We start from the raw sequence: 16,820 nt of genomic DNA, 5'->3' as shown, positions 1-16,820 counted from the left end.
ATTTCCTCCTTGATACATTTTCATGATGCAATCCATAACTAATATTTCAATCTCAGTTTACAGTAACGTTTAGGCTTTACTGTTTAAATGTATATCTACTGTATTAACTTGTGCTATAATAGTTTTTCTTAAACGAAAAACTTACTTTCATACTTTCAGCATATACACACACATGTCGTGCAAATGGGTTCCTTCCCTCATGAGCAATGATGCTTTTTTTAGCCTGTCACTACTGCACATTGTTGTGCAAAACAAGATCCCATCTCTTCAAGGAGGTCAAAGCACTGAGAGTCCATCCAGCTCACTTCTGTAATAACTGTTTGTTCATTTTTAGGGAAAGCAAGGACTGCAGTGTCCCTGGAGCTGTTTGGGATCCAGATTTTTCTTTGCTCAAGGACACTGTTAAGAAGAAGAAGAAGAGGCGAGAGGCTTTGAGCCCGAGTCTTTCAGTTAATGTCTAACATATTCACCTTTATTGACATGTCCTTTGATTTTACAGGAAACCTCAGATTCACCTGAGAGACCCCCGCGCTTCCTGAACAACTGTTGACTCATGATTGTCAGCGCAGGACAAAAGGCAGGAGTTACATAACACACACTGCTACTAATCTCCGAGGTAAAAAACTGAGCGAGCCAGTGTTTCTGTGCTGAGTGGACAGAACAACAAGGTCACCTGAATCACCTCGGCACGCTCTGACTTTACAAAAAAAGAAAGAAAAGAAAAGAAAAGAAATGCAGCTTTGGTCTGAGCTGAACCTTTTTAACGCCTCTGACCCAGATTTCTGGCTCTGGCTCGATGCAGAGTAGCTCATCTGAAAGGTTCGGCTTATAGGGGTGTGTAAAAATACTCTAAATGTACCTACTCAGTGAAGCAGGAGAGGGCACACACTGTGGAGACTCTGCTCACTCACGGCACACATGCTTGACCATTAGGAAATAGGTCAGTGGACCAGTTTGTTGACTTATTCCTGGTGTGGAGCATCTATCCAGAACATTTTGACTAGGTCAGCAGGTATGACGGATACATGTCACTATAACCATCATGGTGGACGTCTCATTTATGTCATGATTTGATCTTGATGGAGATGAACAGGGATGTTAGTGAGTCCCAACCTAGCGGTGATGGATCTAAAGGGTTGAGAGATATAAGAAGTAAAAAAGGGAAATGATGTTCACTGTAGAGACTTCTCTCTGGAATTTGATTATTTCTGGTGGAAAAATAAAGAAATAGCATTTCAGGACTCTAAAATTGTTCACATCAAAAGGGTCCGAGAGTGGGACGTGGCTCCTTGATTGAGCTGCCAATATCTTAGAGAGATGTCATCATCATCATCATCATCAAGCTTTACACTGAGGGGGCGAAACTCATTTTCAAAGATGATGACATTAATGTATGGTGAAATGTTGCAAGCAAAAAAAAAAAAAAAAAAAAAAAAGCCTTGAACCACTGAATCAGAGCAGAGTTAATGATTCAGGGTTGGACCAGTATTTCAAAGGAGAACTGATATGATGACAGTTCCTCCTTGCTCATAAAACCAGTAATAAAAATGAATTTCCCCATTTCATTTTGAATTTGTATTAATTCTGCTATATTGAACAATAAAGATCAGCTTCAAACATACTGATCTAAACATCTGGCTTTAGTTTAGATTAGAGTCACTACAAAACACTGTGTATTCATACTGTATGTTTGGCATTGAAATATTTATATTTCATAAATTCATTTAGTAATCGTCACCATAAAATATGCTACTGTATCAGTCTTAAACCACAACATGTCTCTTAAGAAGGAGATCCAACCAGTTTAATTTCACTTGAATTACAACAAAGGGATAGAAGCGGTTATTGTTCTCCTTTGATTAAGCATCAGGAAATGCCACCATTCTCTGTTGATCAATATCCTTACAGGTGGAGTTTGATGTGATCAAACACAACAACCCTTATTGTTTTGGTTCTGATAGTTTGGGTTGCAGATGTAGAAGACTCATTGACTTGAGTCCATTCACCCCTCATTTGGTTTTGTTTGCTTGATTAGATTAGATTCTTTGCAATCACATCATTTCCAATTACAGCAGGATAAAGAGCTTTTGATAAAATAAGATCGGGGGAAATGGACCGCGTCGCTTTTGTTTGAGATCGGAAAAGCAGGATTAGAGGAGGAAATGTGTGATTAGGTGTAAGACAAAGTAAAGGTTTTACAGAAATACTGAGATGATGAATGCAAACTCCTCCAAAACATTTCATTTACTCAGTCGGATTACAACTTCTCTTCGGTCGCTGAAACTCTCCTACCAGGAAATGATCTACAGTTGAAGCCCAATGCTTTGACATCATTTCTCTGAGGCCCAGTTTGATCTCAGCCATCTTCAGTTCTTGAACATGGCTCCTTCCTTTTACACAGGCTGTGAAACGCTGCTTAATTTGATGCACATGCAAGCTGAAGCAACATTAACTCACAGAGCTGTAATTAGACATTACATGCACCTCCAGCCCCTCGGGTCACAGTCAGATATTCCACTGACTTTACTTTACGCATCATGTGGCCTGGGAGCTCCAAACAGCTAAAGTGATAGGTCAGTATTTGCAGAGTTCACAGGTATTTCAATCAATAAATGGTGCGTGTTTCGATGGATCTGTGTGTGTGTTTGATCAGCTTAGTGGACCATTTGAGCAAAAAGATAAGGATCAAGGCTGTGTGTGAAAAACCCGAGAGAGAGAGCGGACGACAGCAGAGACATGAATCATCCTTATACACTGTATATACCAGACGGTCGGAAAGTGGTGGTGACACAGTTTAATGTTGTGTGTCTCAGCACTGTAGTATATCAGATTTAAAAAGAAGGTTAAAGTGCTCACTTCCTGCTTTAATGTGTGGGTGTTTACATCCTCCGCTCAGCGATCCCCCTGACTGTCAAGCTACTGGTGCCAACATCAGATCTAAATTTATCCTGTGCTTTGGTTAATGGCTAAGTACCTGCAAAGTAGAAAAAACAAGAGCACTCGCAACTCTGCAGGACTCAGTGTCAATTTATTGTAGTGACGTACGTTTCGAGCAATGTAGCTCTTCGTCAGACAGTAGGATAGCTATCAGAGGCCATCTTAAATACTACTAGTCACATGACTTGATCAGGAGAAGATAGTATACAGCTGTTGCAGGTGTCAGAATGAACAGAAAAAACATAAGACAACAGGCAACCTCAATACCCTGACCTTGATATTCTCGGTGCATATAAATAAATGTACATGGTGTCACATTGTTTTTTCTATTTTGCTTATTGTTTGCACTCTGCACCTGCCCTCACTGGTGTGATGTGCGTGTCCACTCTGTTTTTGCTGTAAGTACCTGCAAAGCTAATGGCATTCCCATCGTCCCATGAGCCGTACTTTGCACCGTGTTTAGTGCTAGTCTGCAGATGTTAGTATGCTAACATAGTAGATGGTAAAGGGATAGTTCAACATTTTGGCAAATTCCCCATCATAATCACCATAATCCCTACAGTCATAGCAGTAGGTTCATTACCTTTAATTATCGGTGCATGTTGTTTTGAGATCAGCGGGGCAGAGACGTGAGCTGCTCAGTGAACACTCTGGAGGTGAATGGTACAGGTCCCCTGTCCCTCATCAAACTCATCAAATACACAATCCAACAACTCCAAAACACTCTGGTGGACAAGTTGTGACCTGCACATTCGCCACGCTATGAAATAATCATGTATAATTATGTGACATTACAACACATGAAGCAAATACTCTGAACTACTTGTGCTTTTGAAATCCCTCTGCCCAGCAGCCGTGTCTGGAATGTAGTTCCGGCTGCATTTGCCTTGAAAACAACTCTGTCTCGTAATGTTACATTATTATCTCATAGCGTGGTGAATGTGCAGGTCACAACTTGTCCACCAGAGCATTTTGGAGTTGTTGGATTGTGTATTTGATGAGTTTGATGAGGGACAAGGGACCTGTACCGTTCACCTCCATTGTGTTCACTGAGCAGCTCACATCTCTGCCCCGCTGATCTCAAAACAACATGCACCAATAATTAAAGGTAATGAACCTACTGCATGTGACAAATAAAGAATCTTGAATCTTGAATCTTGAATCTTGAATACTGCTATGACTATAGGGATTATGGTGATAGGAGAATTTGCCAAAATGTTAAACTATCCTTTTAAGAAAACTGTGCCTGCTAAATCATCAGTGAGTGTCACATGCATCAGACACTACAGTGAAATTAAGATGCACCAACCGACTGTAGGTTCAAAATCATAAATACACATGAATAACACCCAAATTTGTGGTAAAATGATGTATACATATACAGTAAGGACTGTATAATTTCAATCGGATTACGTGCAAATGTATGCAAATAGTGCAAAAAGGGGGAGAGCAGGAGGAGCTGCATTGGTAGAAATATGAGCAATGGTGGGAGAGAGGACGACAAGATTTCTTTTCCAAGGAGACGTGGAGGAGTGTCAGTGTGGTTTGAACTTCAGCAGCTTGTCCTGAGTCAGCTGTAACAGGGAGTTTATCACCGTAGTAAAGCTGACCCTGGGCCTTTACTCTGATAATGGCTCACACTTTGGCATAGCTGTGTGTGGGGGACGTGCACACGGGACTCAAACAATACCTTGACACACACACACACACACACACACACACAGTATACGTTACTATGAGAAAATGTAGATAGACACGTAGTCGTATAGAAAACTGCTTAATGATAAGATGGACTCTTGTGCTATAAAAGGTGTGGTGGTGTGGTCTTCTTAGCATTGCAGGTGAACAATACAATCTCCCAGTAGTGGGTTAAATGTTTAATTAAGGCAGTTTTAGTAAACACAAACAGGATGACATCCTTCCCTCAGCCTTCCCACCTCTCACACACAAATTCCACCTTTCCATCACATGGAGACTGACGTAATCATCTGCAACATATGCACACACACAGATCACATATGTCCATGCCCGCACATACACAAACACACACGCACACATACATTAAAAACTGCCTGGCAGGTGACAGATCGGGTAGTGAAAGGCATGGAGATTCTCCAGATAAGGCCGTTAATGAGTAACCCTGCTGTTTCAGGTTGTTTGCTGCTCAGTGGCTGGAAAATTGGAACAATAACATGCAAACATGGAGGTAATGGCCGTGGTGCCAGGAAGGGCCGTCTGCAGGGAGATGCAGGTCTGCAACAAGGACCAACACTAATTGCTGGTGGTGTTATGGTTGTGTCCTACACAAAAAATGTTGTTTTTTCGTTACTAACAAATCATAGCACTCATTCAAAAATCTAAGGGTGAATCACTTGGCATGCAACACATTGTAGTAATGCTTTTACACTTTTATTACAGGTTCTATGGAAATTAAACAAGATATGACATGTTAATTATTGAACTTTAGATATGCTGGTATGTGGAGTTTGTTACCCTTGGCCAGAGCCAGACTAGCGCTTTATCAATGTTTCCAGTCTATACGCTAGTTGCTAGTAGCCAGTGGTATCAATTCTTTCATCAAACATAATTATTCAATGAGCAAGAAGTACGTTTTTAACTCGAAATGTTCAACATCTTGTAGAAAAGGTTGAATATTCAAGATATTTATTGAATCAGTAAATCAAAACAATGTTACAGTCTCTGCAGCTGTGACAAAAAATTGACAAGAATGAGTCTTTATATCACTTTAAATCCTCTTTTCATTAAAGCAGAAGTAAGTGCTCCGGTCGTTTTCGCTAATGCTGTGTTCCAGGCAGGCTTTTGAAATCGTAAATTACAGCTTCAAGTCACAACTTACGACTTTGTAGCGTTTCAGGCAACCCACTCGTGTTTTTCCGACCTGTTTTACCGGTGAAAGTCACTATAACGGCCACTCGTAACTTCCGACCGGTGAACTCGTACCAGATCGAACTGGTACCACTTCACGGTCGGAAAAATACGAGTTTCCTTGAACGCACCATAACAGTCCTCGTCCCGACGTCGCCACATTTACGGCGTTCCTTGGCTGCACACACAGCCCTGCATGCCGTTCTCTCTCCTCATTGGATAAAAACTGTAGAATACGATAAATGTTTTCTCCTTGACTCAGAGCAGAGCAGAGGGACTGGGAGACCCGTGTTTCAGACCAAACACTCTATGTAAGTGATTGCTGTCGGAAGATATAACTATTTAAGACTTATATTAACACAAATATATCACTTACTTCTGCTTTAAAATTCATGGTGTCCTTCATACCAGTTTGATAAACTGATTCAATAAATGTCTTGGATTCATACTGTATAAGTAGAGTGCAGACATCTCCCACTGACACACATAAACAGGAAATGTTTTATAAATAAAAGCGTTTTTCTCACTTCTTTGAGGCGTGTCTGTATCGTGATCATGTGATGAAATCTAAGATTAAGTCACTAACTATTACTCATGCCCTGAGTTTTACCGAGTCAGATGCAGCAGAAGCCAATTATAAAAAAGAGAGACAGATGAAAAGGGAAAGATTACTGCAAGTTAAAATAAAATACCAGATGACACACGCGTTCTTCCAGGTTCTTTTTGGGAGAAAACCTGGGAGAGGAGTCACACTGATATGCCTTGTTAACCTGTGAGCACAGAGCCTGGCAGCGGGCCAGAGCCGTGATGGTTCATCTCACTAATACACCGAGCCGAGCCGAGGTCTGCTGCTCTGCTTACTCTCACACTGGCCCGTTTCTTTTTCCACATGTCAGCTGGTTCGGTTTCCCCTTTTACCTCCACATACCGGGCATTCATAACCTTTATAAATGATATGATAATGATTATAGGTGTTTTTGCATCAGAAAGTAGCATAAATAGGCCAATGAATCTCAAATGATATCCCTTTTTCTAAATTATTAACTCTGCTTGATTTGGAAAGTCACAGGATCCGTCAGAACAACAGCTTGTTAATTCCCTGCATATTTAATCAGGGTGGTGTTGCTCATTCATCATTAAACTTTGATGAAAAGGTGAGACGTGTTGGTCTGTGATGGTTTTAATGTGATGAGATCAACAGTCACCTCCACTTTTCTTCTCTCTGTTTTTGTTCACCTCTCTACAAGGTTGATTGGCTGCAGTTTAATCTGGGTTACGGTAAAATGTCCTTCCACACCCGTTTGAAGATCAATTATAAACCAGGTTCTTGAAAAACTGGTTGCAGAGTTGCACGGTGGAAAAACGATCGCATCGGTGACCTTGTTATGGCTGATTGACAGTCGGCAGGAGAATTAAGGTGTTAAAACCACAACTTCACTGGTAGCTGCAGGATAATATCAGGAGAAGAGGAGGAGGAGGAGAAAGGAGGAGGAAGAGGAGGCATTGCTGTTACGTCATCACACAAAAAAAAGTTCCTGTCTACCATAGGGAACATAGTGTAACAAAACATGCAAACAACTCTGTGGTTTTGGCGGCACAGGCCCAAAAACGTAAACATTCCCAGCTCTTTGAATAGCACAGGGAACAGCATGTATTTCTGCCTTCGTCAACATGAAATACTGCAACTTCTATGTGTTGTTTGCTCATACTAATATAAATATAAATGAGTGCACATGAGTTGCACCAATGTTTTGCTCAGCTTCTTTTTGGACACATCAGCACTAGTTGATTTACTCTGTATATCAGCTCTATATAAGGAGCAGAGTGTGTCTCTAGTCTGCACAGATCCCGTGTGGATAAGTCGCCGCCCATTGTTTTCCTAGAAATGACCATGTCTTCCAATCAGAGGAGCACATGTTCTCCTCAGCTGCATGTGGGTCAGTGACGTTCAGCTTATTTATACCTGTACATCTAAACACCTATTTACAGACACATTAGATGGGGTTGCACAACTCCTTGGTGGTGGTGGTGGGGGAAGATGAGGGGACGGCATGGAAGGAAAAAGAGAGAAACATTGAGGTATAGGAGGAGAAGTGTGGTTGAAGGGGTGGGGGGATGTTTGGAAAGCATTTTCAAAGTTTGCGACCTCTGCGAGGAGGAAAGGAATGTGCAAATTTACAGCAAGAGTTGGAGACAAGAGGAGAGAAAAAGGGGGAACAGAAAGACAGGATTGAAGGATTGGGAGACATGGAGGAGGAAGAGGAGGAGGAAGAGGAGGAGGAGTGGTGAAGGGGGCGTGTGAGCATGGGCGGGGAGATGGTAATACGAGCCATGTGTTTACCATGTCCCCAGAAACATATGAGTTCCTGGGACAATATGTTCAAAAGCACATGCTGAGATCACAACCCAAACAAGCTCATTCACTCTGGTACCTGATCCCTGAGCTGAGAAAAATACATTCATCACTCATTATCAAAGAGACGTAAAGAAGACGAGGATGGTTTGTAAAGGCCATTATTCTTCTTTGTTACGTACTGATTCATTTAAAAAATGTGCGTTATCTTGAAATCAAGCTCGGCTCATCGATCATCTGCTTTACAGATGGCATCCATTACATTTTAAAAACCTGTCTTTAAAAATAACTTCAATAAAATTTCACACATTTTGTGTTTGATATATTTTGCATAATGTGCATAATGCATTTGTGTATGCTTTAAAGGGATAGTTCAACATTTTGGCAAATTGACCCATTGCCATAATCCCTATAGTTTTAGGAGTAGGTTCGTTACCTTTCATTTTCGGTGCAGCTATTTTTAAAACGGCGGAGCAGAGCCGCAAGCTGCTCAGAGCTACGCTACGGAGGCTCATGGGATTTCTTGGTTTCCCTCATCAAACTAAGCAAATTTACACAATCCAACAACTCCAACGCTCTGGTGGACAAGTTGTGACCTGCACATTCACCACGCTATGAGATAATAACAGAACTAAAGTTGTTTTAGAGGCAAATTAATGCAAAACCGCTGTTGCGCGTTCCCGTCGGGGGCAGTTTTTCGGCAAGCAGTCTCTGTATTTGCCTCTAAAACAACTCTGTCTCGTAACGTTCCGTTATTATCTCATAGCGTGGTGAATGTGCAGGTCACAACTTGTCCACCAGAGAGTTTTGGAGTTGTTGGATTGTGTATTTGATGAGTTTGATGAGGGAAACCAAGAAATCCCATGAGCCTCCGTAGTGTAGCTCTGAGCAGCTTGTGGCTCTGCTCCGCTGTTCTAAAAATAACTTGCACCGACAATTAAAGGTAACGAACCTACTGCTATGACTATAAGGATTATGGCAATGGGCCAATCTGCCAAAATGTTGAACTACTGTATCCCTTTAACAGTTTTACCACAATAAGAAAACTGACATAAGTCAACACAAGCAAATAAAAACAAAAACTGTGAAGTGTGTATTTGAAATTATAACGCGTCTATGATAAGGACATTAACCTAGAAATGACAGGCTGGTTCACAGAACCAGTTTTGTTGTGTTCTTATATACAGGGAATACCGTTAACGCTAATCACCCTCTAATTACAAAGGTCACAGAATCTAATGACGCCAGCCGCCAGTGTTGCCCGCTCTTATAGTAACTTATTTTATTATGAATATCATTAAAATTGTCATGTTTTCTAGCTGTTTAAAGTCAATGAGCCACTGTTTACTTTTCTACATACATCTTATCTTGTTGTTGTTCATGCCATTGTTGCTGTATTCAACAGCTTTGGCAGCACGCCTATAAATACTGGTGAAGTGAAGTTGTTACTAAGTTGTTTTGGACAGCGTGCTGCTGTAAATAGAACAGTAGGTCAGCTCCACTGTCTGTGAATTAATAAACATCACCATCCATGTTCATCATGTCTCACAACTTGAGCCTGTCTGAACTCGTCTGTGTCTCGTCTTATCACCCATCAACCAGTTACGCCTCCAAGCTGCACCACAGCTGACAAGTCTTTCATCCAGCTCTTCTGTTTACCCACATCCCCGCTATCGCTGTTGACTTTTACAATCAATATTGCCATCATGGCAGCAGCAAAAAGAGATCAAACTGTAGTGTAAACAGTTCCTCTGCAAGTCCGTGACACATCATCTACATCATCAGTTTATTTAAGAGAAGTCTTCTCGACCGTTAGGGAGATTTCAAGTCTAAAAAGAGCCGATTTCAACCTCAACTCTGAACTTTAAACTTTATTCTTCCTCCAGTATCCAAATCTAAAAACAGGCAGTCTGGGACAATAACAAGGGATTTGATATGTGTAGTAATCCTGATCAGCTGAGCCAGCAGCTTCAGTTTATCACAGGACACGGTGTGTTTTTGCTCTCGGAGATACAGTACTCTCAACAACCCCACAACCACAGCTTCCTCTTTCAGAGCGAGGGGGGTGGGTGGGCGACGTGCTCAGATAAATATTCAGATCGAGCTGTTTTCACATCAAGTTTCCTTTTTTTCGCGAAGTGTGCATATTTGCCTATGTGTGTGTATGTGTCATATTATTTCCCTCTTCCCAGCTTGGTCCAGCCCCTCCCCGACTGTCAGCGCTGCTGTTTTTATGGAAGTCTGGCTGAATCCAGTTCACACTGCCTCAAGACACGACCTCCTCATCTTACTCTCTCCCACTCCTCCCTCTCTCCTGCAGAATCTCTCCCCTTTCTAATACTGTTTATTTTGTCTCTTTCTTCCTTTATGAACTTATCTTCATTCCTTCATTTCTCCTCTTTCCTTTTCTTGTCTTAGACCTCAATGTTTTGTTCTTCTCTCCCACCTTTCTCTCTTTTGTTGAGTCTTTTTGTTTTTTTGTCATCAACTTTTTTGCACTTCCATGAGGAAATGTATAAAGAGACACACAGATAGAGAGAGAACAAGAAAAACAGAGGGAGGAAACTACAGCTGGTTCGGATAGTGTAAATCTTTCATTTTATGGATTTGAATTGCTGTTGTGCTGATTGTCCAGATGTGTGTGTACAGATAAAAACACAAGATTACCAGTCGGGCCAAAGCAGGAAACTTCCCCGATGCCCCAGGGACTTCAAACATTGCCTGTGTGCAATTAGTCTGTAGAAATTTGATTTATTGTGAATTTGTTAGTTGCATCAAAACAACACAATAAAAAACAGAAATGAAACATCCCACTGTGACTAACTGCTCCTGGAGGGGCCCTAGGACAAAACAACTATTCAAAATGTTTCACTTTTCCGCTGATATGACGACATGGTGTTTATTTTGGGTGATGATAAAAGTCAGAGGATAAATACTTATTGGAGATACTTTTGGCAAGTAGCAGGACCGCTACTACAGTACCTGACAATGCTAGCAAGTTGATCCTCCAACAGTGGAGCAGTGGCGTGGGAACGTGAGAGAAATCTATTGTATGGAGAGACTTAGCTTTGTTTTAAGACTTGAGTTGGAGCAATGCACTGAACGCTGCGAAAAATTGATTTTGTATGCACTTTGAAGAGTATGACGCTATACCATGACGTATGTGGGAAAATATATTATGATTTTAACTGCAACACCTATGATAACCTCATGTTCTTTGTGTGATATATATATATATATATATATATATATATATATACACACTTTTATGAGTTTTAGATATATACTATATCTCATCTATCTATCTATCTATCTATCTATCTATAGAAGTAGGGTCAGATTTGTATTTACAGATCACAGACTGACAAACCTCAACGCTGGAGCCTTCGGAGCAGGTGTGAACTCATAGATATGTCAGTCGATCAACAAAAGGCTTTTTTTCTACACAGGGTATTGGACGTGTTACAGCAGGAGAAGCACAGGTGTAAATCATAAAACTAACGATCGCTCAATACCACGTAGCTGTGTCAGTGTCCTTGTGGTGTTTGTTCTTTCATTCCACCTGTGCGTTTCCCACTGTGACACGTCAAAATGACTCCATCTTCAGTTTATTTAGTTCAGTGATCAAACTATTTACTGATGAAGGCCAGTAAAAGCTGCAGGAAATGCTCATCAGTGGACTGTGAGTGAAGATTTTTGGTGTGTTTGTGTGTGTGTGTGTGTGTGTGTGCATGCACTTCAGTCTGTGTGCAGGCAGAGAGAGAGGTTGAGAGGAGCCGAGTGTTGGCGTTGAGTGTGTGTATATGTTTGTGTCCTATATGATCTATTTTTCTAGCCAGGGTGTGGAATCTAACGCCTCTGTTTCATGTGGACCTTTCCCACGACGACGCTTCCCTTCAAATCTCTAACATACTCTGCCCTCTTGGTGTGTGTTTGTGAAATGTGTACATTATGTGATCACACAGTCGCCCAACAGTTCAGGACATGGCTGCTGCTGAAGTGCCGCTGAGCAAAGCATTGAACTGTAATCCACTCAATTCCTTCAGCTGGTTGGTACCGATCAGCTCCCGGATGGAAATTAAAAAGGTTAAACATCATGTTTGTATGCCTGAGCGCCTGCTGCTGCTATATCGGCAAATAAAGTCACATTTGCATATTTTAATTGAATTTCTGGTTTTGTTTTGTTTGACGGCTGTGAATGATTGATGGCTTACTAGGGGCAATCTTAAATAATGAGACTTGATTGGATGTTTTCTAAATGTGGCACAATTTTAAATGACAACATATGGGGGTGATGTAGAAAGTGATTTATTGTATCTTGATGGGAAGACTGGATTTGTCATTGATAAAAATCTGGAAACCCAGGGGGCAAAACCCCAGTCTTTTGGATGAAGCGTTGTAAAAGGTTTGACACTAGAAATGATATCTACAGTAGGAACTTCAAGGATCACAACCTGGTTGGACAACCCGGTCAAGTAGCTACTGGAAAGCTACAGGGGGGCAAAAAAACCCTTTTGGGCACATTTTCCTGGTGGAATGCAAATATGTAGGTACTACAATGGCATAAATAGTCATACAACTATATAATTTGGCAGAGAGTATCTTGACACATACAGTAGGGGAAGGCAATTCTGGGGCTTGCTGCAACTCTATTTTAAGATATCACCCTCAACATCCCAAAAAAGACAAAAAAATGACTGTTCGCCTGACAAATTCTCATGTTTTTTTAGCACTTTATGGAGAATATCTATGCCTAACATGTATATGGAAAGCTTCCATTTGAGTCCAAGATAGCCTTTCTATAGAAGTGATTGATTATGACCTTGGTGGCCATAAAAACTGGTCGAGATTTTCCGTGCTTTGAGTTATTCTGGAGGATCGCCTGATCAGGTGATGGTCCACGATGAATTGTGATGTGCGAGGTTGCCGAGGAGAAAACGATAAATCTGAGAGAGGGCGTGTGGTCGATTTTTCTACCCCAGCGATGTCACATTCCTGCAGGCTGGTCGGACTTATAAAATATTTATGCAGCGTGCGAGTGCAGCCTGGGATATAAATAGTCTGAGCTAAACGTAAAACCATTACTTTTACCACCGCCATCGACACACAGCTTTGCTTCTCACCCATTTACACACACACACACACAGAGAAATTGATACACAGCATCAATGAGAAACCACAGGGAGGCTGTAGTCTGATTATGCAGACATATTGATATTCTGGATGACTGTGCAGGAGCGAACACACCCTGCACAAGCTGCAGTCTGAATCTGTGCCAAGCGTGACTGTCAGCATCCATCCACTGGCTTATTAATGAGAAAAACTTACAAAGCATTTGAAATGAATTCAAGTAGCATGCAACCAAAGAGCCTACAGGGACACATTGATTATGTTATATCATTATGGTATTTTCGGTTTTAGTATCAATCAATCAGTGTTCACCAGTTTTCTCCAGAGGACCAGTAGTGAATCAGAAACATGGGATTAAATATAAAAGCACATTATTAAAAAGGTGCAACTTCCGTTAATCTGCAGTTGAATAATGTGCTTCTTAAATAAAAGACACCAAACTATTTAAAAACTACAAAATACAAATTCTTAAGAAACTGAGGTGGAATTTCTGGTTTTGAAGCTTGAAGCTGTAGCTAAACTGCATTGCTGGCTTGATATTGTATGAGTAAATTGTATTAACGTGTATAGAGAAGGGATGAAGGACACACGCTGTTGTGTAAATGTGACTCATACTGCTGAATTGTCTTGTGCAGAATTCAACTAGATAGGGAGGGACTGATGGAAAAAAAAGAAGCTGAAACTTAAACGATGAACACACAAGGCCATGACACTATTCACAAACCTGTGCGTCTTGCAGGTCGACCAGCTTCCACCTGCATCTCTGGGCGACTCCAACAGAAGATGATCTTCGTGTGACACGTCCTCCATTGCGGTGACCAGGTTGTTTCTGTCCCCAGTGATCCAAACCACAGCTGGACGGGGAAAATGCAACAGAAAAACAGTGAGAGGTATTATTTTGTGTAATCCGATCAGATATATCTCATCAGATTTCTCAGTAACACAGTTCAAAATTAAATTCTGATGTCTGTCCATTTCAGCTGGATGTGTGAGAAGACATCTTTATGAGGCGATTATATTCCAGTGTTACATTTACAAGCTGCTCTTCTGCCCCCAAAGTGTGTAAACTAATCACATTTTCCTGACCTGATCCGAATAGCGCAAAGATAATTAGACGATCACTGATGTGGTCATTTTTACCCTGCACTTCACAGCTCACACATGATTAGACTGAATGGTATTTGGCTCCAGTCCAGCTTCTATCCAAATTAATATCTTCAACAACCCTTGTTAGGGCGTCAGACCCTAGAAATACCTTTACCTTGCGTGCACTGGAAGTCTGCTCTGACCCTGTACACTGTGTTTACGTAACATTTTTCTATTTAATGAACTTCCATACCTCCTCTAGATATGTGACTCTGCAGGGGAGAGTGATACCGCAGGAAATGGAGGAGGCCACGGCCACAGACATGCAGAGCCTCAACTCTTTCAGCTTTGACAGCTGCTGAGTTGACTTATAAAACTACCAACCAGAGTGAAACGTGACGTCTGGCGCTCAGCAGAAGTGATGCAGTCATGTGCACTAAGTCTTCCTTCCCTCTTTGGTGAACACTCCCTGTTCTGCAAGTGCTCACCGTAACAACAGCACGTACAGCCACATGGAAACATATTCACATCCACCTCACTGGAAGTCATTCAATTTGGTTACAAGGACATCAGGTTGTGCTACACAACAGACAGATATAAAACTGTTCAAACTACTCAAACGGTTGCTCTGACTAACAAACGAGAGCTGTTGTTTCATTTATATGTGCTATTTATCATAAAGTATTTACTGAAAAGTTACATGTACATTTTTTATTTCAGCATTTCTATATACAGTAGCCTATATATTTTTTTTCAGTCCAAATAATCATTTATCAGATCCAGTTGAATTTAACAGCTGAAATATCATAGAAATTACTCTACATACAGCTCCAGTTTGACCAGGTACCAAAAAGTCTGTAATGACTGTATATAATAATAAAAACAGGAAATATTATGCATTAGGAGGACGATTCTTAGTATTAATACATGGGTTCCATCCTGATACTGTGCTGTTGTAATTCTGTATTTTGATCATTGCAGCACTGCCATTTTATTACTATAAACACTCATACACAGTTCATACAAGGTTGTGAAGCTGATACTATACTATCTTTAAATCCATCCCAAATTTAGTTTTAATGGGGCGTGAATTAATTCAATTTCTCATTAGTTGATTGAAATGGGTTCACTTGTCCTCTCCATCTCACCTGGCTTACGTTAGTGCGTCACCCAGCGGCCAGGCTGCGTCACTGCAGCGTCTGACGCCATTCACAGCGTACTGACGGCGAGCCGCCTGCAGGAGGCGCTGTAACACAACACAGACGACACCGGCACTGACTGGGCTTGGGGAAGACAGTTGGCACAGAACCGGTTAGTGGGCTTTTTAATTTAATTTTAATACATTTAATTGACATGGATAAAAATGACCTAAAAGGGTGTGGTTTTCTCATTCGAGGCTAATTTTGGGGCTTCACCATTTAAAGTTAAACGGTCTTTGTTGGGTTTTAACATTAAGTTAGCCCGGCGCTCATTTTGGGTCTTTTTAACCGTTGGGTTTTTTCTTTTTTCTCTTTTAAATGTCTGTAACGTTTCTAAATGATGACATTAGCCTCAAATGCAATTACAAGGAGTTTCCTTTCAGTCTAAATTGCCCCTCAAAGGCAAGACTAGTTTTATCAGCTAGCTAACAGCCAACAAAAGCTAAGGCCTGCTGCTTCTCTCTATTTAAAATTTCATACGTTAGTTTTAACGGACAATGTCAACTAAACGAGAAATTCAAATTCAAACCAGGAGCAGTTAGAGGAAAAGTTAACTTACGGTTGACGTTGACGCCGAGTGACGTGAGTTGCCATACGTTTCATTCTGGCCCTCAGAGGTTAAAACAAAGTTGTTTCAAAGTTTGTTTCCTTGTTGCATCATTATTACTTCAAGACATTTGGTCCAGAGGGAAACGTTTGACATTTTGTAATGAAGTCTAACACGCAACACCTGTGCTGTGCTTTGTCATGCAAGTGCACGTGGGAAATGTAGTTAGGCTAGTTCTCAAATACCTTAGTACCATGATCCAAATACACAAATGCGTACACTAGAATACATTTTAATTACGTTAGGACTGGGACAAATGATTTTTCAGTTTTAGTCAGATTTTTTTCAAGAAACCTAAATGTTTCTCTCAAATGTCTAGTTTTGTCATTGTTTTCAACTCACAGTGTTGTAAAACAGAAAGTAAACGAATACTTTCACTTAGAAGGCTGAAAACAGACAATGCTTGTTGTTTTTGCATGTGAGGTATCTTGAATAATGACTCAATTATCAAAAATGGTTGGCATTTGGCATTACCTTTATTTTGATTTACCAACTAATTTGGGTAACACTAATCCTACTGTATCAACAAAACGCATGGCACAAATGCTAACTTAAGTTCAACATTTTCTGTCTGAACTCAAAGAGAAAAATATTTAACCTGGATTTAAATCAGTCTCTGAAG

Source organism: Trachurus trachurus, assembly GCF_905171665.1.
Source record: "Trachurus trachurus genome assembly, chromosome: 18".
NCBI classification, from domain to species: domain Eukaryota; kingdom Metazoa; phylum Chordata; class Actinopteri; order Carangiformes; family Carangidae; genus Trachurus; species Trachurus trachurus.
Note: the sequence above shows the minus strand (reverse complement) of the source record.